The sequence below is a fragment of the Bacillus rossius genome, chromosome 8 (genome assembly GCF_032445375.1).
Source record: "Bacillus rossius redtenbacheri isolate Brsri chromosome 8, Brsri_v3, whole genome shotgun sequence".
Lineage (NCBI taxonomy): Eukaryota > Metazoa > Arthropoda > Insecta > Phasmatodea > Bacillidae > Bacillus > Bacillus rossius.
The window spans coordinates 41,424,166-41,451,856 of record NC_086336.1 but is presented as its reverse complement, the minus strand read 5'-3'; the positions used below and the strand labels follow the sequence as shown (position 1 = coordinate 41,451,856).

The window sequence follows — 27,691 nt, the reverse complement described above, 5'->3', positions numbered from 1 at the left end:
TTTCTGAGTGCCTCTGTTGTTATGTCAAAAGTTTGTAAATATATTCATGTGGTATCGTGGAAAGCGCGTGTTAGTGGTTTGCAAATAAGGCCTCTCTAACCACACTGCAAGTAGATTCATACGTAGTTAACCGTTCTTTTATTAGATTTTACTTCAGTTCTCGTGCTTTCAGACACGTAGAGAATTATTTTAAAGTTGACAACCGGTAGTAAGAATCTAGTGTACCTAATCTTATGCAAAAATCGATAAATGTAAAAATGTATGAACTTAATTTTTAACAAAACTATTATTGTAAAAAAATAATTTTCAAAGCATTCTGTTGAACTCTTAAGCCCATCAAATTAATTTTTATAGTGTATCTAATAAACCATACCCAAAAGTTTAGATACTATTTAAATCCTAGAAGAAGGAATTTAATTAAAGTAAACATATTTAAATATCAAACTACAATTCTCCTTTAAGATGGCTATTGGTGAGGATGCAATAAAAACTTTATACGTTACAGTATATTTTAAGTGAATGATTAAAAAATATAAGTTAAATCACTGCAGTAAATCTTTGGTAAACCTTTCGTTGGAAAATAAATTCACTGATTGCTACACTGCAGAGGATGGCAACTAACTTTAATGTTTCAATATGCATGTCGATAGTTCCTTCTTTCGTCGTATTCACTAAATTTTACTGACACTACATCGAAAATTTGTCCCGTTCATTAAAAAAAAAAATTACATTTTCAAGCGATGCCGGTGCTGCAATAAGTGGTCACAATTTACGAAAATGATGTGAAAGATCGCATGAAATAGTTAGATTCTTTTTGTTTAGTTACCGCGAAGTGTTTCAAGACACCTGGATATATATATCGTGTCTTGAATTTTTTTTAATTGACAAATTTTTAGAGTGAGCTAGATTTACGTGGCCGGCGCGAGCAGCTATACGCTCCGTCGGCTCCGACAGACATCATCGGCCCCTCGTTCGTAAAACTGGAGGAGTAATGGTCCTCGTAACTCGATACAGGGCGGGTTTTAATAATTAGTCTCCTTGTAACCATAAATTAATATCCAGTTTAGTCCCGGGCCATTCGGCATCGTGCGGTCACGAGGAAGAGATCATTTCGGTTTACTTTATTTATAATTGTTTTTTTATACCCTCGCTCATCCGGCCGGCAAGATATTGTTTTTTTTTTGTTTTTTAATCTTTTGGATCTTTGTTCTTTGTAAATGTATTTTTTTTTTTGTAGTCTCAAAGTGGTTCATTAGCGGCCGTGATTAATGGAGTGTCAGGTTGTCCGACACCGCGGCCGGGCTCCGCCTCTTTCTGGACGGGTCCTTGGTTCGCGGCTCCGTCCAAGGTTTAATCAACGTGGAAAAAAAAAAGGAGGGGGGGAGGGGGAGTTACCACTCCCTTCTCCATTACCAGTCTCGATGCGAACAACTCGAGCTAATTGGCGTGCGTATTGTGCATCAATAACGTCGAAACTGTAATATCGGGCCCGGTACAGCGTGTTCGAAGGATGGTGGAGGGGGGACACCCACTCCGCCGCTGATGCAGGCTCGTCGACGGCGGTCCGCAGAGGAGGGGGAGAGGGTTGAAAAGGAGGGAGGGGTGGAGGAGGGAGGGCGGGTCAGAGATTAATTAGTTCGTCTCGAAGCCGCCGAGGACCCGTCGGGCTCGTTACGCCCCACCGACGCTCTTCCCGATGTGGATGACCTCATCATCACGTCCTCCGAGAGGTGGGCGTGGCCTCCCGCGACGGGGATCACGCGGGCTAACGACGGGAGGCTGAGGACTGGTTCTCACCCCCCCCCCCCCCAACCCATCTACGTTTTTTTTCTCCCCCTCCCCCCCTCCTCGTCAGCGGGCGCGATCTGCACCCGACAGGAACTTTCAGAACCAGCTGATCTCAAACCGTGACGCGGCAAATTTGCCACAAAGGAAAATTTCTTCGTTTGCCGATGTCATTCGAGACTTTACGAGTGTGTACCTATTTGCTAACGGTGACGTGGACCTGCGACGTTGAACGCAACGACGCGGCCGGGTTTATTAAAACTACGCAACGAAAGCAAACCATGCAACACGCAAACAACTCACGGTCGTTTTTTAAAAGCGCGCAAGTAGCAAGACGTCACCAATCCTATAAGTTAAAATTGTAAAACGGTAGAAGATAAAATTTTGCCACAAGCTTCTTTTCGTGATTCATATTTATCATGAGAATGAAAGAAATTGTCAATAACCCCCCGCCTACCAGGACACACATACGGTGCTCAGAACTTCAGGAAAAAAACGAGATTTAAAAAACTACTCAAGATATCCGAGTGGGGTGAGTTTGAAAAGGCATTTAAGAATTCGATTAAAGGCCGGAAAGTACTTTTCATTTCAAATTAAGTTTTTAAACTGTTCTTTTAAAAGAGTTAAAATGGCTAAAAGGCGTGTCTTCAGTGTGATTTGTAGGCATGAAACAACCGGTACAGATTCTTGAAGGAACTTAAGGGACTTGCATTACACCTTTACCTTCATTTATATGCCATTTAATGTTACGGTAACCGCTCAAATCTCATAGTTGTCCTACGCACGACGAGAAGACTGCGCGCCAGTTCAGAGGCGACACCGCGCTAGAAGCACCAGCGAGCGTCGCGCTTTTCATCCCGCCTCATTTTAACGCACATACTCCCCTGCCTAGGCGGACTCCTTAATTTAAAAGTACTACTTTATTTTCACGGATTGAAACAAGCGTGAACATGAACATCGTGGGCTTCTATGCACATAACGTCTGCGTCTTTAAAAAAAAAAACGTCTTTTCAAATATGGCATTCGGAAACGCAAGCCAAAATGCAAGAAAGTTGCGTAGTTTATAAACCAGTTCTATTATTGGCGCTACGTTTAAGCATCTCCAAATATCTGTTTAGGTTCATCGTTGTGTTTATCTGTTTGACATCAGCTGATTTAGGCTTGTTCTCTGTGGGTTTATGTTTATTCATTTCTTATTCTTAATTTGCGTCCATGACATACAGTGCAAAACTGCAATGGCGTATGTCCAAAGAACTTGTATTGGATCAAAATTCCCCATTGCGTTATATGAAACATTTAAAGAACGTATGAATTGCGGTCGTCTATTGCCCTGCAGGATGTGCGCTTCCGGCACGTGTTCCACGGTCACGCAGCCGTCATTCCTGTCGCAAAGCTGTATAATCTCCCCGAGTGTCCTATACCGAGGGCTGCCAAGGGAAGCTGGCCAGGGGTAATTTGCGAACAGCGAACACATGGCGTTTCTTTGTTGGATGACAGACGTGGTCTTTTCAGCTGTCCGTCAGAGACAAGGGCGTCGCCAGGAGGGGGGGGGGGGGGGTAAGGGGGGCAGTTGTACCTCCCCTAGAGCCTTATAGATATAAAATAATGTAGCCAAATGCACAAAAAATACATACTTTTCCCACAAATTGCCCCCCCCCCCCCCTCTAAGCCATCGGCTGGTGACGCCCTTGGTCAGAGAGGGAGGTTTTCTGAAGAGAAAAGTTCATTTCGTCAACGAAACGCTTGTTTGAACTCTGCCGCTCAGGTAAAGCGGAGCTATTTTGCTGCCACTGCAAAATAAATCGAAAATATAGACCTCAAGCCATAATGTTTTAGCATTGGTGGAAAAACTAATATTTACCGGGTGCAACCTAAATGTATTTTTGATAAATTATTATATAAATAGTATACCTATATATTAGTTTATGGCTTACTGCGTAATCAGTTGAAAAGGTTGTTTTTGAAGTTATACTTCTTTAGGCGCGTCATGAAAAAATGATGAGCGTTGAATGTTTACGATGCGCACGCACAATGCAACGAAATTTTCATAGGATGAAGAAAGGCTACATACAAAAAAGCTACATACCTATAAAATTTATATGTGTACTGTTAAATATTATACTTAAGTGATTGATATTTTATACTGGTCCATACCATGAAAAAATTTATTAATTGACAATATTAGTGATAAAAATTATGTTTATAAACTTTTTTCAAGTGTGTTTATATTAGCGAGGTTATATTCCCGTATTTATCTTTTTTTTTTGGATTATAAATTATTGCATTCTTATTTAATAAATAAAAATTACTTAAAAATGGGATAATCGTTCAAAAGTTTATTTATTTTCATTAATAATAATCAAAATTTGTCTCGATTATTTTACTAAATTAAATAATTAATTTCATATACGTGTTTATGTTAAAATTAGTTTCTGAATAATTATTTCATTTCTTTAATTGATTAAATTTATACTTAACCAACCGTATTCATAATATCACTGTAGTCTTTATATTATTTTATTTCTATTAATTATTAGCATGAAATATTAAATTTGTTGTTTATTACACCAAGTAAGTATAACTTCTAACGCGCGTACGTGGGAACACGAACCCATTTTTTTTTCAAATAACATAAACAATTATGTAACGTTTAAAGCTAAATATTGTACAAGGTTGCGTGTAATTTTTAAATAATAAAAACTTCTACTAACAAAAAAAAAACATTAATAGGTTGAAAAATCAAATATATAATTTAGAGAAAGAAATAATTTTGTCAGGAATAGCCAAATATTTCATTTAATATACGTAAGTTGTTGAAAATAATAATTTGTTATTTAGTTGCCACTTTCAATCATTTAGAATGCATTTTATGTGCCCTAACATTTCAATGTATTTTAATGTGTTTTATTTAGTAACTATTTCTCGGAATTATTTTATTATAATTGAAAGAAAAAACATTTGCGGAGGAGGGGGGGGGGGGGGGGTGCGTGAATTTGTGAATTTGTGAATAGTTATAGTGGATGGCACGAAGTATTTTTGTCAGTAGACTCAACCAAAATTGTATGTTGTCAACAAAAATTATGTTTCAATGTACCAGTAAGTGGTTTGTTAGTGAAAGCAAGATTTTTTTTTGTCACGCATATATAGCCTTGTTGAACTAAAAAACTATTTTTCTGCAAAATCATTATCATAATATTTAGTGGAACATGTTTATACATACCACAAAAGCATCATGTCACGCACAGGAACTGATATTACAAGAGAGTCACTCGCCATACCACAAAACCCAGTTTATGACATAGAAGATATCCTTCTACATTAGTTGTATTACCAAGGCCAGCAGGAACATGAACGACGCTAGCTTTCAGCCAATTATTATTGTCATCTACTCGACCTTAGCGGCGTTGCGTAATAGGAGCCTGTTTTGACATTTAAGACGATATAACGGCGACATTTCTTTATCGCGATAATTACTATTTATCAAGGGGGACAAATATCAATATGAATACTAAAATTAAGAAACGAAATGCCAAGCATCCTGGAGATCAAGTTTCTAAACGTTTCATTCTCATACAGTTAGTTCTTAAATTTAAGTGAAGAAATATCTGTATTTTGTTCGGTTATACAAAGGTTTTTTTAAATACTATAGGTATAAAACCACTAACCAATACAAATACTGGCCAATAATACAGGTAAATTGCAAACTCTTGTGATCCATAAATTTATAAATTGAATAACGATATGTACAATTAAGTACTTTCTAATGACAGCATTCACTCTTGAAAGTGAAATTAGAAAACGTGTTTATTGCTAATTTCTGTAAGTTTAATTTTAGGAACATTATCGTACCTAGATTAAGCCCCCACATTTTTGTAAAGTTATATCACAGAAAGAAACTGTTATTTCCACCATCGTGTAGCAGTAAAGTTAGTAGTGGAAAACATCATGCAATTTCAATAAACGTAAAGATCAAAAGTTTGGCCCTTTGCCTAATAAAACCTTCTAGGGATTCGCGCCTAGGAATTTATATACTCTGTAAACTCTTTGGAATATACGATGTAAAATAGTTGCTGTATCACAGGAGAACATTTTGTTGCTGTTATTCAGATAAGTAAATACATCCGCAAATACTAATCTGAAATCATATGTGTAGCTCACCTAATTATGACAATTCGGGTAAATTTTATTTTAATATATAGTATTGTTTTTTAATAATTTAATTCATAAAGCGTTCTTTTTAAATGACGAAAACATTACAACCATTAAGGTTATTTTTTTAAAGAATATTATTTAAGAAAACTTATCTAATTTTACATACTAAAAATCATCATTGCGTAACTGATTACGAAATATTAACGTGAGCTCTTTCAACACGCTAAAGAAATAATTGTTTTAAATGAAATCATATAAGACACTTAGCATTAATCTACTTTCTTATTGTTTTGTTTTGGCTTCGTTTGAGAGGTTTCGACAAATGCGATGGTCTTTGGCGCTTCTGGCATTAGTTTTACGACGCATTATAAGTAATATCGGATGTGGATATTTTTAAAATTAAAGTATTTATACACTGGTTGATCTAGATTTTTAGTCCAGGGTAACAACAAAAAATGTAAACAGTTTTGTTTTACTGTATAATAATGTTTTGAATGGTTTTAAACACTGAACCGTGAGTGATTTTGAAGCGAGTAGCGTAAAATTACTTCCTGTCAAAATTGGAAAGTAAAATATTCTGATCAAAGGTCTTGTTTTGGAAGATGAAATAAAATTTGCTGTACTAAAATAATTCTAGCTTAGATACTCTTACATTTTAAATTTATATTAATATATAAAAAGTTTAACTTCAGACCTCAGCCATTAAAACCAATCCTCACATACTTGAAGTATGAAGGCTACAGTAACGATCTTTACACTGGCATGCATTCACGTAATTATTCTTCTATAGTGTTTCGGAAATACTTATTATTTTAAATAATAACACTATTTAAAACTCCCAATTAGCTTAGACCTGACAGCTTCCAGACACGATGCCAATATATTAACGCCAGATGCAACTGTTTATGAACTAATTAAAGACGCCAGCTACAACTCATCGTAGATTAATGAAGTGTAATCGGTATATTTTTTTTCTTCCTTTTGGTAGTGCGTAGCGTCACCGGGAACGTTATTAATTTACAAGAGCCAAGAGGAAATGAATCGGAAGATGAAGCCAGGAGTGGAAGAAAGGGGGACGAGGAGGAGAGGGGAGAGAGAGAGAGAGAAAAAAAAAGAATAAAGGAAAATCTAGTTGGGGTGAGGGGCTGAAAATGTCTTAATTAGAGAGAAGCTGTTACATCTTTGATCAGTGTCCCCTGATCATCGAGGCAGCCATCTGTCGGCCGCGCCGAGAGACACTGTGTTATTACTGTTTTAATGGCCAGTCGTCCGCACAATGGACTGGCTTGTCCCTGTCTAGAGGGTGTGGCCAGGTCAAGAGCCTCCCCCCTCCCCCCCCCCCTTACCATTGCGGACGCATGCATTCCGACGCAAGTTAGGCGACTGCTTCGTTCTCAGTATCGCGTCGTAATAACACTGGCAGATCTGAATCCATTACGTCCGGGAAAATTAAAGACACATTTGAGATCAACTGAACGTAAGTGGGTCCTTTTATCACCGCAGATGCTTTTGACTCGTGCAAGGGGTGGATGAAGAATGATCCCCTTGTCGGGTTTCCTCGCGTTATGAGCTGGACTCATATGTTTTGTTTGCCTCGCATAAGCCAGATGGTGCGGAAACCTGTGTGGTATAAAACTCCAGTTCATGAGCTGTACCACTAAGGGAAACCTAGCCTAAGGTTTATTTGTTCCCTTTGTAGAATAAGTGCTTTGGGAACACCAATAATCTGACTAACGGATCGTCGGAAATGAAGTTATAATTCTGTGGGCGCGTTGAGGATGACATTTTAGTAAGCAACGGAAATGCGCTCACCAGGAACGAAATTTTTAACACGATGAATTACTAAGCGCATGCGCTTTTGTGCTATACCCACGTGCCGTAGTCATCCAGATAGCCGATCACGTGTGGAGTCATTACCTGTATACATTCGCTTACGTGAACATTAGGTGACATATAAAACAAATCAGTGAGCCAAATTAATATTTGTAATAGGTTAAGACAAAAAAATCTACTCGTATTTTATAGCCACCAGTATTTAAAAATCATGAAATAAAACATTACATTTTTTTAAAACTCAAATTACTTTCTCTATAAAAATAAGTCTCTTTACACTGCATGAAGCCCATTTGGGTACTTCAGTTTATAGGTATAGGTATTGACACATAATTAACTATACATACAGTATGCTGTAAAATATTTTTCTTCTGTTAACAAAGATTATGCAACCAAATTTTGATAATTTTTTTGTAACTATTAATTTCAAAATAATTTAGTGAATTAAATTTAAAAAAGATGCATTACTTCTTACGCAATTACGTACGTACACGCCCAATTTTTATCTTGTCTTACACGCATGAGGTCATCATTAAATTTCTATTTTCCAACAAAGATGTCACATTCTTCTGTGTAAACAAATTGACTTGAATATCAGACATAAAAAGTGACATCACTTTTTTAAAACTTATAACCGTCCGCGAAGACACTTTTTGGTCAATTATATTTCCAAATAAGACTTTCAATAAATGTCTTAACAGTGCCGGACTCTTGGAATGGCCCGATTGAACGAAAAAAGGGGGGGGGGGGGGGGCGTTATGGGGAATGTTTCTCTTCCCCCCTGAGGTTATAAAAATTTTTAGGAGGTTTCGGTGGAGAAAGGATGTTATTCTTTGTGATGTAAGGTGAACTGTTAGAACACCTGGAAATGCTAACTGCAAATGCAGTAATTCATGTTGAGAAGACAGATAGCTAATGAAACTAACTGTTCAATCGTACTCTGTCGACGTAAGTTTCCAAAAACAAGAATTCTTATTTTATTATTTTTGAAGCCCCCTCTCGAAATATATTCTTGTGTCCGCCGCTGAATGACGACAAACATTTTGAGAAATCCACCGAAAAATTGCTGTGGGATGATTATTGACGCGTCTTAAGTTAATTCCACTCTGTTTGGGTGGCAAAAGAGGGGACAAAATTGCATTCTAGAAATTCATGGCGGCGGCATTCTCATATCTATTTACCAACGAAACATTTCTCTCTCTCTCTCTCTCACTCTATTCCCCCCCCCCCCCCCCCCGGACAAACAACGGAACCCATCATTCAAAAGGTGTAGTAGAGACAACCAGGATAAGCCGGAATTTGAAATAAAACAATTAATACCTTTTTATAACAATCTCAAATTTCTATCCCGTGTCTTGATAAGAATAAATGTTTTAAATATTTTTTATGTTTTATTGTACTGATTAGTAGGTAAATCACTTAACTCCAAAGTTTAAATATGTATTATGCTTATACATATGTTAGTTATTCGCATGCTTTCGTTAAGTAAATAATCCGTTGTGTAAACAAAGACATTAGTTGACTCTGCAAATAGTTGGCCTTTAACAATAAAAAGAAAAAAAAAGGTTTATTTTGAATTAATGTAGGTGTAACATTCGACCTGTAGGTATGGCTTTAGTAGCATCCACGAATGTTGACGATCACATTTGCGGTAAAATATTATGTATATATGTGTATATACTCATACTATTTAGAAAGAGAAATTTAAGTTTATAATTAAATAATGAATAAATACATACTGTTATAAGAATAGAACATATAAATGAAACATACATAAAAAAGTAAACGTTCGTTCAAAATCTTAAATCTCCCAAAGTTCTTCACAGATTGCTTTGAAATTTTGACACAACGTTTCATTCAAAAACGCGCGTGTTTTTACATACCTATGTCACATCTGTGTCAGGTATAAAGATAGATAAAAAAGCAGATAGGTAAATATATATAAATGAATGCTTGTGTGTTCGTCTTCAGTTTTGTAAATATATATATATATATATAGACATAGAGAGATAGAGAAAGGTATAGAGAGATAGAGAAAGTTATAGAGAAATAGAGATGGAGATATACAGGTGTATAGAGATATAGAAAGATAGAACGAGGTATATATTGTCGCGGTTCGAAATTTTGCAGGGTTTTTGAAATCAAATTTGGGGGCTTTGCTGATGGGACTCTGGGCTGGCTGCTCTGTTCACTCGTCGGCGCAAGTGGCGTGACCATGTAATCGGGGCACGGGGCCGGCGCTGCGCAATGCTGGCTTGCAGATCGCACATTTTTTTGGTAGTTTGTTTGTTCGGCCGCGCGCTGTCGTAACAGGCCGCCCGGTGTGGCCTGCACGTCTGGGTAGAGGGGGGGTAGCCTTCTCAGCTGTCCTGGTTAGTTGTTTAGTAAATGTGACTTCAATAACCAGAGTTTGTTATGGTAGGCGCGGCGGTGCGCGCGAATTTAAGCGCAAGTGAGTGTTATCTCGGGGCTCACTCAGGCGGAGGCTATGGCAACGAGTTGCTGAGTTCGGGATGTAGTTTGACTTTAAGCTCACTCTGGCGGGGGCTATGTCTCTCTCCAGTGGTAACGAGTCGTTTAGTTAGATCGTAATGTAATCGTCTTTAAGCTCACTCTGGCGGAGGCTATGCCTCTCGTCAGGGGTCACGAGTTGTTAAGAGTCCTAGTTTGGAAATGTAATGTTCGTTCGGGTTGTCAAGTGCAAGAGAGGCCCCCACGTTAGTTTTAAAGTAATGGATCGAGAATTGTTCTGCTTATTGGAAAATGTGAGTATTGAATTATCTTTGTTTTAATTTTAATTATAAATTATGGTGTAATGTATTCGGAAGGATTAGGGAAGAGCTAGTAAGTTCTCTCTCTCTCTCTCTCTCTCTCTCTCTCTCTCTCTCTCTCTTGTATGGTCGCTCAGTAGTCAAGTACTGAAGAGATTGTTGTCGTTGCATTTTTAATCACGATCTGTAAATGTTCTGTAAGACTGATTTTGCTTCTTTAAATTTGAAAATAAAATCATTTTCATTTAGTACAAAGTTATTTTTCAAAATCTCCTTTAATTTATCTCTCACCAGACATCCTGTACGGGATGACAAACCTATTCACTTCGATCCTAGGTACGTTAAAGTATGTTAGTAAGTTAAGAGTAATTGTTATTAATGCCTTTCGCAAACTATAAGTATGAAGCCAAGCGAGTATGTTCAGAGTTACGATACCCCCCCCCCCCCCCCACCCCAAGGAAGTTAAAGAAACCTCGATATAGTTTTCGATGGATTTTATTTGACATTTGATTTGATTGATTTCAATTGGAATATTTATTAAATTATTTTATTGATTCTATTTTAGTTTAAGATTTGTAAACGTGCGTGACAATATAGATGTATAGAGAGATGTAGAGATATAGATAGGGAGATAGGTTGAAATATAGAAAAAATACATAGAGAGATAACAGTAATATGGAGGTACCTATATGTATATATAGAAAGAGAGATTATATATAGAGAGAAATGAAGTAAGTATAGATGGACATATATAGAGAGAGATATAGAGAGTGATGCTCTGTATATGTGTACCTACTTCAAACAAATTACAAAAAAATGTGTGCTTTCTCCATTCTTTCTTTTCTTTTTAAACAGGCTGAGCCACAGCAATGCGTTGCCGGTACAGCTAGTGTTTACAATAAAATGCAAGCGTAGGCCTATAATAATTATCACTATGATATAATGGCACCGTTATAACTTCACGAGAAAAATGTTACATATTATTTAATTTATCTCTCTATTCCAAACCAGGCCAATCACGAATAATGGTATGCATCAATCAGTCTCGTAATGAGCAGTTAAGAGGCAATTATAAAATTCAACCGGAACGTGAATTGTCGCTACGATAACTGTATGGGAGCAATCCGCGGGAAACAATTATTGCAGCAAATTATATTAATAATTATACGGCACGCTGTTGATAAAAACAAACACGACGCCGCGATGGGAAAATGTGACGTATAAAACGGCGCTAATGGAATCCCAGCTATTTGCACGGAAACATTTCAACACGCTGATTACTAATTAGCCATGATTATTCACTCCCGCTTGTATCCCATCAAAGCAGTAGGGTGATCCAGAAAGATATTTCACATTTGTACCTCACCTCCTCACGAATGTCAGTTCTGGACGAAACCGCACACGCAGCATCATTTGGAACTGCACTATTTATATATACATACATATATTTGTAAAAGAAGAAATATTAATGCAAAATTACATATATTTTTAAATTTTTACATTTACATGAAAACAGTTTTATCACTTCATACATAATAGTGTTCGCAGCAATACTGTGTTCACATTCTTACCCGGGCATTTATGCTTTGTGTTGTCCCAATACCTCCAATAGTTGAGGTTATTTGTAAACCGTTCCCTGAATAGCTTTCCAGTATTATCTGCGCATATAAATAAGGACGGTAAAAAAAAGTCCAATTGTTTAATACTCGATTATCTATTCCAGAGTGAAAAGAATTATTATTGAATGTAACATCAACTAAAATATAAAATTATTGCAAATTTTCGTAAGAAATACTCAGTATTAATTCCAAAAACGTACTTCATACATGCAAAAAAATACCTATAGCCATATGTTGTTCAAAGACACAATATATTTCTTCTAGTATTACAAACTTTTTTTTTTGGCAACTGGTTTACAAATTAATCTTTTGTAAAAAAAAATACAGATTTTTTTTTCTGTGTGCCTCACGGGAAACGCAGTGACAAAATATAGTTAAAAAATCTAAGAGTCAAACGCCAGTTTTTAAATTATACTTTTATGCCGGAAAAATTACCAACCAAAGACATTCCAACATTTTAAATCTTAACACACCAAGTATCTTGGGGGCTTAATGTTATGACTAGAGTTTTAGGAACGGAAAATACAATAAAATCATGTATTTATTTTCGTCAGAGACGTGTGTCCACTAGATGCCGAAAGCCCGCGCCCCAAGTTAGTTGTTTCATGCCTGCGAAAATTACTGTGAAGGAATACATTCTCGCGATTGATTCGAAGTGATTCTTCTTTACAATCGGTAGGGTAATTTGAGTCAATGACTCATCAGAGCGAAACTTTTTTAAAGTAGGGGAAATAACTACTAAAGTAGAGAAGCTGTAAGATCCTTTGCAGGTTTTTATAAGCCTTGTTTGTCACATTTTTTAAAACCTCCAGTTTGAACCTCCATTCTATAATATAATGTTCAGTTATATCGCTCAAAATAATTCTTGAATATTTTGTTTCATCGTTCAAGCAGATCATTGAATTTTGAAGTTCCATTTCTAACGCGAGTGGTGGCTACTCACTCTTTGTTCTTGTTTTTTTTAGTACAGTAGATATTACTAATCGTTAGGGTTTGGCAGCGCGAATATTAATTTATATATTTTTTTAAAATAACAGTTTCCCGTTCCATGAATTGGCACAGGACAGCTTCGATACAGAGAGACTTACAATAAATACTGCGTTTCAGTTCAGATACGTGTGATTGGGAATTGTTCCGGATGTTTGGCTAGGATTGTGGCGTAGTGGATTCATCCCAGCAGAAGAAGAAGAAGGCAGTTTTCTAGCAAATACTACTAAAATGGCGGCCGTGGCGTTATACAACATGCTTGTCAACAGCAGATAATCGCTGCAGACCAAACTTAGGAGGGTGGAGGGAAGGAGGAGAGGTGAGGGTGGCCTGGAGAACGTACCATTATTTCTTCCTTGCAAACACGCACCGTACGATAACTTCTCGATTATTTACAGCCATTGTACGATAAAGGCCACTTCTGTGTATCGCAATTCAGGTATGTTGTACCATAAATACCGAGCGTACCACAGAAACGAGTTAGGCTCTCCATGAAGTAATCTACTGTGTCTGCAAGTATACAAAGAATGTCAGGTCGTCAGCGTTCTATATATAGTACCGGTGCTTCAAAATAACGCCAGACTTGCACATAATAATGGTAAAATTATTAAAAGTTCAATTTTCTACGGTAATTAATTACACTAATTTATTTGTTTTGCGTGCGGACATATTTTTAACACTATGAATAGGTTTAGAATTCTAAAATGCACGTGGGAATAATTATATGGTCCTGAACTCACCACTACAGAACGCTAGACTAACGAACTTGCACATTTTTTATTGCTTAAGAGATATGAAGAAGAAAAATGGTAAACCTATAATAATTGACGTCCACAATCCCGACTGTTAATTTAAAAAAAATGGCTCAAGTACAATGCAAATGGTACGTCGTAACATTTGCGCAGTACTCTTGAAGCACTTGGTATCCGGAAAAGAGAGATTAGTTTACCTCTCTGCTACCTAGATAACACATACAGTATGGAACTGTTAAAACTGCTGCGAATTAGAGGAATTTCTCAGAAAACCTGATGCTGAAACAGCTGCATTTTGAATTCGCAAGTGAAATTATAGTGATTTGAAGAATTTTAATTGTTTCATATTTAGAGTGAAGCGTGAGATAATCAAGCATTGTTAAATATATACCTACAATAGAATTTTTTTTTCATATCAAGATTAAGCTAATGCTAGGTTTTTTTAAAAAGAAAATAACGAGTGTGATAATGCAATTGCGTGAACATTGGACTTGAATTCTAAAGGCCACGTTTTTAAATCCCGGTTTTATCTATCATGTGTTTTTTTTTAATGTTCTCCACGATGTATCGCTCCCGATAGATTGTGAGATAGTTCCTTACCGCAAGTCACGATATAATCCTCCTCTGTTTCCCAGCTTTGTCTCTAATGGTCTAATTAAAACAAAAAAAAACTTACGTAGTAAAATTCGCCAGATATGTAAATACCTTACGGTGAAAAATAATTAAAAACATTTTTTTTGACATTAACATGTTTTGTCACTAGTAAGCCACTTTGTGGAAACTACAATATTATTATTGTTATCAAAACAAACAAACAAAAAAAAAAAGACAGGATCAGGTGTAATTTACCGGACCACGGAAATTTCAATTCCGAAATGAAGCATGGAATGTCGTGGAAAAGATCGACACAGCACAGCTCAGATTCTGTGACCAACACTTTTTAGCACAGGCGTTATGGGTGGCGACACTGGAATGTGTACGTGAACACACTGTGAAGTCATTGAATTCTGAACACGCCCTGTGGCCGGGCGGGCGGCACTAAATCTCTCCGTGACTAACGAACCAGAAATCCAAATCCATAAGCTTTTGTGGCCAGAATCATGACGTACCTCTTGGCTTCTGGACCAATAATGACACGCCACTGTAAAAAAAAACATTGAAACCCTCGACGTTTCGGCCATCTGTAACGGTGATCATCGACACATCAGGTATTGCTTCTAAGCGCAAGGTTCTGAACTGAAGCGGCTCAATAGTTCTCGTCGAGCATTAGGGCTACTTTGAGATACAGAATACGGCGGAGAAATAAAGATAAAGGTGTACCAGGTGTTTTCACTTCTAAAAATTATTATGAAAACACGCGTCTTAGCCATTTTCACTCCTATAAAAATACAGTTAAAAAAACTAAATACGGAAACGGAACCACTAGGGTTATCTTTGAGCAGTTTTAAAATCGCGTGTTTTTTTTTTCTTCTTCTGAAGCTCTGCACACCGTATGTGCTGTGTCAATGTAGTCAAAAATAAGTTAGACATCGATTTTTCTTTTCTCGTGTGCCGGTGTGCCGATATTATTAGATATGTCCCGGGCCTCATGTGGACTGTTTGGATCCCCGCCCGGCCGAAGGAATGAGGCGCGGGAAGTCGCGCATTTGGTTGGTGTTTTTGTGGGGGACGGACGGGGGTGAGGAGAAGGGGGGAAGGTTGGAGTAGCAGGCGGACCAGGCGAGCGGCGAAGTTTTCCCACGCGTCGGCCGCTGAACAATCTCTCATTACCAGGCGCGGCCCGGCGCTGGCGAGCGACAGGACGTGGTTCGGGCCGAGAACCCCTGCGTGCAATCACGGGAGGAACCTCCCTCCCCTCCCTCTCCCCCCCGCTCTTCACCGGTACGTTCTGCAGGTCTCGCGAACTGCTCGAGTTTCCCCTCCCCCCTCCACACTCCTCCTCTAACTCCGCTCCTTCCCCATCGTTCACAACTCCCGACAATTCTTCATTTGCGTATTTCATTTGTCATTTGTCTGGTATTGTCGTGAGAGGGGTCTCTAGAGGCCTTGGGAGGGGGAGAGTGAAACACCCCCCCCCCCCTCCCTTTTTCCCTGGTCCACAAGCCGTAGCTTACCATCGCGTAATTCAGGGTTTGTAAATACCGTCCTAACCTCCCCTCATCCTCCCCACTTCAACCAACCCACTACCTCCTTCTCCCTTTTACTCTCGTTTAGTAGCTCCTTTTTTTTCCCTCCAACTTCCCCCCCCCCTTCCCTCTAGCAAATCCCCGGGCCCAGGGGGGGCGCGTTTAGAAATGCGCCATTAGCTGTATTAGCGGTCCTTTCTGGGGCTCGTTTTTCGGGATTGTGCTGACCATTGAACCAGTCGTCGAGGTGAGGGAGATGGGGAGGTTCGCATGGGTGGGCGCTTTGTATAGGCGGGTGATGAGATCCTGCAGGACTTGCTTGCCTTCGTTGCTCTCGACAACCTCCCCCCCCCCCCCCCGGACACCCCTCCGGCAGTCCTCTTGACATGTGCCCGTGCTGCTAGCCCAACTGGGCCGGGCCCGATTTTACATTTTTTTCCCCCCAACATATACTTATTCCAAATGTGCATGGTTTTGAAGTGGTCTGGTTTAGCGAAGACTCTCTTTTAATTCCGTTTCAGGCCGTCTCTGCCTATACGCCTTTAACAACGCTGGAGGTTTCCAACCATTCGGGAAAGGGTAGCATGGATCGTGTGATTAATTTTGAGGGTTTCGCCAGCCGTGCCTTGTCTGATTTCCCTGTCTTAATTCTAGAACTTTAATTAGTTAGTTTGGGCGCAGGTGAAACATGCATAGACCCTAAGCTCAGTCATGCATGGTAGAGCATGGCATGCGAGAGGATGGTCCGGAGAAGAGTTGGGCTGGGCATAGAAGTTTCTACCGTGCTTGGACACGAGGTCCGCAATAGATATGTACCCGCATCTGGATCTGGCATGAAGCTGTAATTACTTTCGACACTCGTGTGACTGCCAACAAACAGCCTCTGAAACGTAATAAATTAGAGAATTATTGGGTACTTAAATTAAATTAATTTAAATTTTTTTATATTGTTTGATGCATATTTAATAGATCGCGAGCCCGTGCATTAGACCACACTCCAAAAAAGATAGAGCGGCAGGTCGCCTTTCACCTGAACAATAAAAAGCTAGAAAAATGCTACTGCCCCCCTCCCGCTTTGTTTTAACCCGTTGAAACTATGCATTTAATATAAAGAAAATTAAGGTAACTACCATCTAGCTGGCTCGGGATTGCTCTGCGGCGTGTTTTTAAATATGCTTTAAAATTAAAAAAAAATAAACGTGAGCGAATCTTTCAGTACCCGTAGTGATGTGTAACATCTAACCTCGGTAACGAGCAAATTTATGTGTTCTCATGTTGCAAATACACTTATGATGCGAAACTTCGACGTTGTTTTAACGTAGAATTCTTTAAAATAACGCCGAACGTGATAAATATATGAAAATTGTATTTTTAACAGCATTTAATGACGCAAATCCAATGTAGTTTCAGCACCCGCCGCTAGAATTCGCTGCCGGAGCAACTACGTCGACTATCGAATCATTCGAGTAGCAGAGTGAAAAAGTTAAACTATATAAATAAACGGCTCAGATCAAAATTGAAAAAAATAAAGACATAAAAAAATACTAAACACCTGCTTTGGGCCTGATTTTCGACAAGGAATTTTGCTAAAATACTACCCAGCTTAATAAAATTAATTTAACAGTTATATAGTATAAAGTTTTTCTTTGGCTTTGTGAACTTTGGTTCGCTCCATCAATCATAGATGGCAGCACCGTGGTTACATACACATTTCCATTCCATTCAAGATATTTGCTCCTATCAAATGCCGTAGACCGAAAGCTAAAACGTTTGCACATAAAAAAAAATTAACAATAATCATTGAAAGTGTTCGCAGATGTTTTCCGCTCGAAAAGAAAACGAGCTTTAAAAAGCGGGAAAGCCACATCTCCTGACATTCCCCTTTCGATCAAAATTAGTTTGAAGTCACGGGTTACGTGATTGTTTGAATTAAATGTGTGTTCTCTTGGAGACAACCTTGCATGCGACCGCAGGAGCGAGGGGCAAGTGTAATGGAGGCTGATTGCCAGTCGAGGAATGTTATCAGTTTCCGCTATATCAAAGCTGCCACGCTCAATTCTTGTAATTGGTTCGCTGGGGGTAGGTTGTGGCCCAACTTTCTCATCGACCATCAGATTAGTCCCTTGCTTGTATCTCATTAATTCGCCGGGGATGAAGGCGGAACTGTTTGGTGCAAAGCAAGCAGTTCGTCGTTTCCTTATTACACACTGTACCTTGCTGACACAGTTAATAGTTCAAATAAAATGCAGTTAGAATTATTAAAAAAAAATACTAGCCGAATACCCGGTGTTGCCCGGGATAAACATATCATAATATAACAAACATCACTAGCCTGTTTCAAGTCTGTAGGACATACACTTGAAAAACGGGAAATTTTGATTTTAAAGTCCCATTGATTGCACTATCTCGGTGCATCAAGGCTACTCATCAGCAAAATCGGGACGCCAATCTTCAGCTTCATTTTGTGAGAAGGCAGGTAACCACTAGGCAAGACGTGACGGACGCACCAAACGATAGCGCGTTACAAATTCTAGGCAACGCCATCTATTGACGAAGTTCTAAACTAAACTGTTATTAGCACCTTTAGTTCGCTAGCAGCCGCGATCTTTACTAAGCGTATGTGTTTCGCCAAGGAAAAGTATAGGAAGTTGCCAGACCTTACTATCTGACCGTGTGGCGGACATATAGAAATGACAATAACTCACTGTGTTATGACCTACCTTTCTATTATAAAACTGATTTTACCCATTTTTCTCCCCCTTAGGGATGGAATTTCATAATTATCTGTAGTCAATGTCACTCTTCGGCCCATAAACTAGCTGTATGCAAATAATCATGTCGATCCGTTGCTCCGTTGCTGTGCGAAGGAAGGACAAACAGACAAACACAATTTCGCATTTACAATAATAGGGACATATTGCAGCTAAACAATACATCTTGTCAATCACAATCTTTTTTTAAATATATTCTACTAATTCAAATACAGTGTAGTTTATTATGGTGCTTGACCACCTGGAACTGAGACAAGGTTTCACTAGCAGTCGCACCTGTGTTTCCGTACCATGTGCGTCTCTGCCCGAGGACGGGAGCAGATAGCAGTTCCCGAAACGTCGCTTGTTTCTGTTTTGGTAAAACTATTGTGTTCGTATGTCTTTTCGTTTTGTCGTGTTTTTGTCTCGTTTCAACTGTTGTGCTGAATTATTTTGGTTTCAATATTTTTGTGTTGTTATCATTTTTTTTTTTCGTTCTCTTAGTACATTTTTCTTTGTTTTTCTTTGTTTGTTGACCATATTCCTGTTACGGAATATTTTGTGGTGTTCATATCCTTGTTGACAACAGCAATTGTTTTCTTAATTTAGTGTTTTTTTTTTTTTTTGGCTTTTATGGGTATTTTTATTTATTTATTTATTTTATCTTTTAGTTTTTATTCAACAGAAAAAGTTCTTAGCAATGGCGTATGTCCAAAAACTTACATCAAGTCAAGGTTTCACTAATCAAACATTTTCACGTTCGTTTCAGCCACCTTTCACTATATCAGAAAAAAAACTTTGTGCAGTGCGTAGAGAAGAAAGAATTCATACATAAGACACTGCAAAAAAAAATTGTATGCGAGTCTTTCAGTACTTGCAAGTAATTTGTAATATCTAACCTCGGTAACGAGCAAATTCATGTGTTCTCATGTTGCAAACACACATATAATACGAAACTCGGCATTCTGAAACTTAACGTAGAATTATTTAAAATAATGCCGAGCGTGATAAATGTACGCAAATTGTGTTTCCAACTACATTTCTGTACGCGAATCACACGTAGTTTCCGCACCCGCCGCTAGAATTAGTTGTCGGAGCAGCTACGTCTACTATCGAATCATCGGATTTGCAGCGCGAAAAGTTAACGGCTCCGATAAAAGCGAAATGACTGGAAAAAATACCAAACCCAGGCTTTGGACCTGATTTTCAACAAGGAATTTTATTAAAATACTTTCCATCTCTTCAGACTTCATTAAACAGATAATACTGTAAAGTTTCCTTTTGTCTTTGTGAACTTTTGTTTGCGTCATCCGCCACAGATAGCAGTACCGTTTGTTACACATTTCCGTTCTTTTACTTTCGTCGCATTCACGAAATGACTCTCACCAAATACCGTGTAGCGAGAGTTAAGATGTTAATAACAAAAATGATTAATTATTAATAATTATTATAATAATTGATTATTATAATTATAAAATCATTATAATTTTTATAATTATAAAAATAATTATAATAATTAAAAATTCATTGTTAATAATTCATAATTAATTATTATTAAATGTTAAGCATTTAAACATATAGTAAAAAACCACACGCAATTAATAGTTATCACTTACAGCGCAGACTTTCGTATCTTTAAATAGAAATAAATGGTGTTGTACGATTCCAGTGCATATTGGATGAAATTGATTTACACAACTTAAAATTAGGTGACTAAAAATAAAAATTATAATCCTTCATATACACACAAAATGTTATTTATAAAATAATCATTCATTTAATATTATTTTATTTTGTTAACCACAAAACCTTTTATTTCACTGCAATGGTAATAAGCTGAAAAAAAAAATTAAAGGCCATTTTAGAGTTTTTGAGTGATTTGTAACTGCATACTTCGTTGTTCGTGTGAAATTTAGCTGTCGGCATCAGTAGGGGAAAGTTGAGTATATTTTTAGCAAAGCACGTTTGTGACAAGGAGGAAAAATATTGGATGGCTGGCTGCCACGTCAGTACAAATAAAGCTTTATGCTTCAATAATAAATTTTAATGGTTAAACACAACATTCAGTAAATAACTTTAATGATAAAACTAAGGAATAACATATTTAATAACCACACTAACACTACTGTAAATTTCTATATATAAATTTCACAAAGAATTTCTTATAAAATTGAAAAAAAAAAAAAATCCAGCAAAACAAAAAAATGAACTTTCCTAGAGTTTGCCCGAGAGTTAGGAGTGAGACGTCCAATAGTTCCCAACCCCTTCTCCGCAATCGAGCAGCTTCCCAATCCTTAATCCCCCCTTCTCCGCAATCGAGCAGCTTCCCAATCCTTAATCCCCCCTTCTCCGCAATCGAGCAGCTTCCCAATCCTTAATCCCCCCTTCTCCGCAATCGAGCAGCTTCCCAATCCTTAATCCCCCCTTCTCCGCAATCGAGCAGCTTCCCAATCCTTAATCCCCCCTTCTCCGCAATCGAGCAGCTTCCCAATCCTTAATCCCCCCTTCTCCGCAATCGAGCAGCTTCCCAATCCTTAATCCCCCCTTCTCCGCAATCGAGCAGCTTCCCAATCCTTAATCCCCCCTTCTCCGCAATCGAGCAGCTTCCCAATCCTTAATCCCCCCTTCTCCGCAATCGAGCAGCTTCCCAATCCTTAATCCCCCCTTCTCCGCAATCGAGCAGCTTCCCAATCCTTAATCCCCCCTTCTCCGCAATCGAGCAGCTTCCCAATCCTTAATCCCCCCTTCTCCGCAATCGAGCAGCTTCCCAATCCTTAATCCCCCCTTCTCCGCAATCGGGCAGCTTCCCAATCCTTAATCCCCCCAGCTCCGCCATCGAGTTCCACAATCACTAATCCCTCATCTCCGTCATCGTGCTCCACAATCCCTAATCCCCCATCTCCGACATTGTGCTCCACAATCCCTAATATCCCATCTCCGCCATAGAGCTCTCAAATCCCTAATATCCCATCTCCGCCATAGAGCTCTCCAATTCCTAATCCCTCATCTCCGCCATCGAGTTCCACAATCCCTAATCCCCCATTTCCGTCATTGTGCTCCACAATCCCTAATATCCCATCTCCGCCATAGAGCTCTCAAATCCCTAATATCCCATCTCCGCCATAGAGCTCTCCAATTCCTAATCCCTCATCTCCGCCATCGAGTTCCACAATCCCTAATCCCCCATTTCCGTCATTGTGCTCCACAATCCCTAATATCCCATCTCCGCCATAGAGCTCTCAAATCCCTAATATCCCATCTCCGCCATAGAGCTCTCCAATTCCTAATCCCTCATCTCCGCCATCGAGTTCCACAATCCCTAATCCCCCATTTCCGTCATTGTGCTCCACAATCCCTAATATCCCATCTCCGCCATAGAGCTCTCAAATCCCTAATATCCCATCTCCGCCATAGAGCTCTCCAATTCCTAATCCCTCATCTCCGCCATCGAGCTCCACAATCCCTAAACTCCCATCTCTGCCATAGAGCTCTCAAATCCGTAATTACCCATCTCCGCCATCGAGCTCCTCAATCCTTATCCCCTCCTTATTTCTACTACCGGGTGACTCATTCCTAAATCACCCTTTACCTCCCCGACATCGAGCGGTTCACGTTGCGATCTCCGTTACTGTCTGATGTGTCGCCGCCTCGGCTGCCGGCCGCAAACAAGTTTCGCTAGAGAAAACCTGCTGCGTGGGGGCTCCAAAGAGGGGGGCAGCCATTAGCCACCTGTCGCTGGGGGGGCATCAGCAGAGGGCTTATCTCGCCGGGCAGCATTGTCGCCAACTGCCGCCCGAGTTGCGCGCGCGAGAACGCGACGCGGGTGGGTCGGTTGACACCGTCGTCTAACACGCGTGGCTAATGATAGCCCTGCCCCGCCGCCGGGGAAACTAATTTCTGCTTGCTTCCTCTCTCTCTCTCTCTCTCTCTCTCTCTCTCTCTCTCTCCCCCCCCCCCCCCCCCGCACCCCTTCCGTCTAAACAGGCACCTTCCGCAACTTCCGCTGTCATTAATTCGTGTCCCCTCGCCGCCGCCACCCCCCCCCCCCCCCCCCCCCCAACGATGGATACGAGCTCTGCGTCGGGGGACAGTGACATGTGCGAGTTTCGCTTCCTGTGTTTACCAGAGAGCCCGATGCGACTGATAAGCAGGGATGCATCCCAAACATTTTATTAACTTGACCAGGGTCTGGAAGTGGGAAGGGTAGGATAGGATGTTTTTACTACATGAGCGCGTAAGTATATGTAGTGTGCATTCAAGCAAACAATAAACAATTTTTTATACTTGCTAAATGTTTCATTCGTCCAAGATGGTTGTAAATTATGGAACTAACTAAACTGCTTGTCCCAATTAGTTGCCGGTTGGAACATTTGTATAATACAGCAATACAAGCTCTGTTAAATTTTAGGTAAATTTTCAAAGAAATACTAGGATACTTATTGTAGCCTGTTACCAAGATGCGACTTTCGGAAATATTTTTTTTATGGTTTTTCGTTTCATGGTTCATAGACCCCGAAACCATCAACTCATATATATATATATATATATATATATATAAAACTTTTTGTGGACACGATAACTAACGCAATTTTTCACAAGTCACTTTCAAACTGATACATAAAATCTAGTAGTGGAAAATCTCGGTCGAGTTCATTAATGGGCAATATCCGACCAAAGGGTATAAATGGGAGGTTTTTTTTTAAAAAAAAAAAAAACTGAAAAATCACTGTAATTCCCTTTTGAACGTATTGTAACTTGTATGCATAATACCAACATATTTTGTCTGCATAATTTTTTGATACGACCAACCATAATTTCAAAGGGTTGAAAAAACAAGGTTTGGAGGACAAAATATCATAAAACCCTTCATAGGAACAACATCGTATTCGTGCAAATTTTGTGTTAATCTTATAGTTTTTATCTAAAACGTTTTGTCTGAAACATTTTTTTTATTAGACGAACCAATGTTGTAAGGGGTTGAAAAAATGACAAAATTAAAAAAATCTTAACCCCCATAGTAATTACACTATCAATTTAGTTTTAAAATGTTTGTAAATGTTATAATTTTTATCTAAAACTTTTTTTCGAAACCATTTTTGATAAGACTTACAATTGTTGCAGGGGATTGAAAAAATAAAGGAGAATATTAATAAAAAATCATAATTCACTTACCATGTAGAATATTAAATCCGTCCTGTTTTTTTTTGTGAAACCTTAAATGATATCTACAACTTTCGTCTGAAATAATTTTTTTATACGACCTACCATTACTACAAGAGGTAGAATAAACAAGGGTTGGAGAACAAAAAAAAAAAAAAATATTGTAACTCCCTTCGTAGGCACACATTGAATTAGTACAAATTTAGTATTAATCTTATAATTTAAATACAAAAAATTATTTCAAACAATTTTTGAAAAGATGAGCCATTGCTGCAAGGGGTTGAATAAAATTTGTTAGAATTTAAAAAAAATCATTTACTTACTATGTACCAAATTCGTTATAATTTATTTAAAGCTTGAATTATTATCTACAACTTACGTCTGAAATAATTATTGTCACGACTATCATGTCTGCGAGGGTTGGAATAAACAAGGTTTGAATAACAAAAAATTAATAATTCCCCTTAGTATGCACACTATAAAATCCGTACAAATTGTTTGTCAATCTTATAATTTTTATCTAAAAATTTTGTCTGTAACAATTTTTGATAATACGAACCATTATTGCAAGGGGTTGATAAAAACTTGGGTTGGACTTAGAAAATAAAAAAAACTTCCGTAAACGGTACACAATCAAATGCATTATTATTTTTGTTTAACTCTAAATATTGAATAAAACTATTCTTAAAAGAATATTTTACCTACCATTCTCCAATGGGTGAAAATAACAATATTTGAAAGTAAAAAATAATCATTACTTTTTAAAAATATATATACTATCATATCCGATATAATTTATTGTATGAATTCCAAACAATCTAAAACTTTGGCTGAAGCAGTTTTTGTTAAAACGAATTATTACCGTAAAACCATGGATTAAAATTTTAAAAAATTAAAAACTTTCTTACTATCAATTTCGTGTAAATTTATTTTAAAACATCTTGGTATTATTTTAAACCTTAGTGCAAAGAAAAATTTTTTTAGTACAAGGGATGAAAAATAGTGTTTGAAGGTCAAAAAATAACAAATAATTACCTTTGTTGGCATATACTATGAAATTCGTTCGAAACTATTCAATGCTACGTTGTAAAATATTGAATGCTAGATACATTTATTTAAAAATATTCGTAATATTTTTGCTGCATGGAAAATGGGCCAACATTTGATCGATCATTTTGTAATATTGGAGAACATAAATATGTTATGTAAATTAAGTTATTAAAATATTTTATAAGTTTATAGAAGTTTCCAATATACGTATATATATATATATATAAATATAAATAATTAATAGGTACTTCGAAATCTACCTACGCCTGTAGGTTGTGCCGAAAGTAATTTTTAGTTTGTGCAGCTTTGACAAGAATATCTGCCAGAAGTCGATTTTAAAATGTTAAGCTTATGTAGAATTCAATATCTCACTCGTTTTCAGTTTTATCTTTCAGTTTGATGAGAAATAAAAGAAAACAAGCTGTCTTCAATAAAGTTTGAACGTTGCCAGAAAGGTACAACTAACTGTTGGTCGACGAAGGTATTTAATAAGCTTGGAACAGATAAAATTAATAGTTTGCGCTTTACAAAAAAAATGCAATCCAGGGTCTACAATAGTTATATAAGCTACAGCGTGCGTTGCACTCCCGAATTTCTCCTCTGTTATTACTTAAAAATAAAATTTTGTCATTACAATCATGTTGCATTATTAGAATTAGTATCACAAACTTGTGAAGAACACTGGCAGAAAATTATCCAGGGTTCTTCATCAATTTACGGATGCCTTATTAAAGTTACAAGTACTGATTTTTCAAGGAAAATATTTTATATGCGAATACTTTTAAAAAATATTCCCTTTAAAATCAGTTGCCACGAAATAGTTTGTAATACTACAAGAAAACATAGTAAAGTTGTACACAACATTGCTATGAAGAAAACTCCTTACTCAGAAGATCTCATCTTATTCGGAAAAATATATTTACTGCAATTTATATCACACTAGTTTGCATTTTTTCTGACATTTTCGTAAATAACTTTTATTTTCGTGCCTGAATGGATCTCAAGTTAGGAAAGATTAACCTTCTAGTTCTTTAAAAATGACTGATACCTAAGTATCATATGCCTATGAATCTCATCGCATATTTAAGGGCTTGTTTAGCTGTGGGAATTTTATCACGAATATTTTATCTTTACTATAATGTACGTGGTATCATGTTGAAAATGGTATTATATTTACTTACAATGCTAGTGATATTTTTCTATCTTCGTCCAATTTTAATTTTCATTTCTGCAGATGTCCTGTGTGAGTCAAGGCAATTTTTATTATAGAAAACAATAGCTAGCACTACTGCGGATACTGATGTTGCAAGAATTAAATTCGGCAACTATTAACTGCACATTAAAAAAAAATCATTTTTAGTCAGCCCTTAAAGGCTTATGATACACAACTAATCATTGCTAGAAATTTACTCAGCACTTCATTGGTAGACACAAACTTAAAAAACATTAAAAGCGACATTATGAGTTTGTTGCACGTACAAATTATAATATTGTAATGAAGCATTAAAAAAATTAATTAAAATTTTTAGGTGGCCAGATAATGAGTAAAGAAAGTATATCTAAATCAGATTTTTCTCAACTTGTTAAACGCACTGTTCTTTTAAAAAAACGGAGATGACCTTAATAATCCAGTTGACGTGTGATAATATAATGTTGTTATGTCATATGTAGTTGCATCCAGAGGGACTGTTGGTTTGAAGAAAAGTCAGTAGCGGGTACTTTAGTAGTCGAGGTTTAATTAAGGGGTTAGTATCCTAAATTATTTTGCTTCAATAATTCCGTTTTTTTCTCGTGATTATACATAAATTCGAAGAGTAATAAGTATCGTTATTTTTGTCAATTAAATAAGTGTTCATTTATTATTTTAAAATTAATTTAATACCAATTTTTGTTTAAATCCTGGCATGAATTGTAAGCATGAACACGTGTGGTATACAGTTTAGAATTAACCGCTCTTGTGTAGACTGTCGTAAAACACTTATTTTCTTGTAGGTACATCATTCAAACCAATGAAAATTTGGTAATACCCTTAATCCTAAAAACTTGAGTTTTTAAGGAATATTGGGAAAAATAAATAAATTTCCTATTGATTTTTAAATGTAATACTTAACAATAAAAGAGGTTTGCGACAAAGGAAACTTGCGAACGGTGAATTCAAAACTACATATATACCATACCGTACGGTTTCATGCTTTCAATTAAAGATTTTAAATATAAACTAACGTGTTTTGCATTTAATAAGAAAGGGGAAAAAAAATCAAAGGTCCCGCCTGCCTGAGCACATATGGGTACGGTGCGCGGAGCTACAGGAGAATCCACACGCGATTTGAAAACTGCTCTAGATATCCGAGTAGCGTGTGCTCACGAAAAGCATTTAAGAATACTCAGAGGGCGGATGAGTAGTTCTGTTAACGTATTTTTTTTTTTTTTTAAGTGGAACTTTTGGATAGTGAAAATGGCTAAACCGCGTGTTTTCAGAATAGTTTTCAGATTACAGATTCTTGAAACTACTCAAGGGACTTGCGTTAAACCTTTAGCTTCATTTCTCCGAAAAATAATATTACGGTTACTGCTCAAACATCATACTTGCCCGGTGCACGACGAGAAGACTGCGCGCCAGCCCACAGTATTGCTATAGTCATACGCGGGCCCCTTTAATTAATACTTTTTAATTTGATAAAAAACATTTTACAAGCCATTTTATTA

General features: G+C 37.6%; 1 protein-coding gene across 4 annotated transcripts in view; it reads left to right on the top strand.

Moving 5' to 3' along the window:
- LOC134534802 (LIM/homeobox protein Lhx2-like) overlaps positions 1–27,691 on the top strand; it is an 818,703-nt gene that overhangs the window by 465,405 nt on the left and 325,607 nt on the right. The window contains exon 1 of one of the 4 annotated variants that reach the window (XM_063373393.1): positions 10,271–10,535. The exons of the other annotated variants lie outside the window; for them this stretch is intronic. The gene's annotated coding sequence lies outside the window, so the exon portion shown is untranslated. Of the gene's footprint in view, positions 1–10,270; positions 10,536–27,691 lie in introns of those variants that run through there. 4 annotated transcript variants of the gene reach the window in all.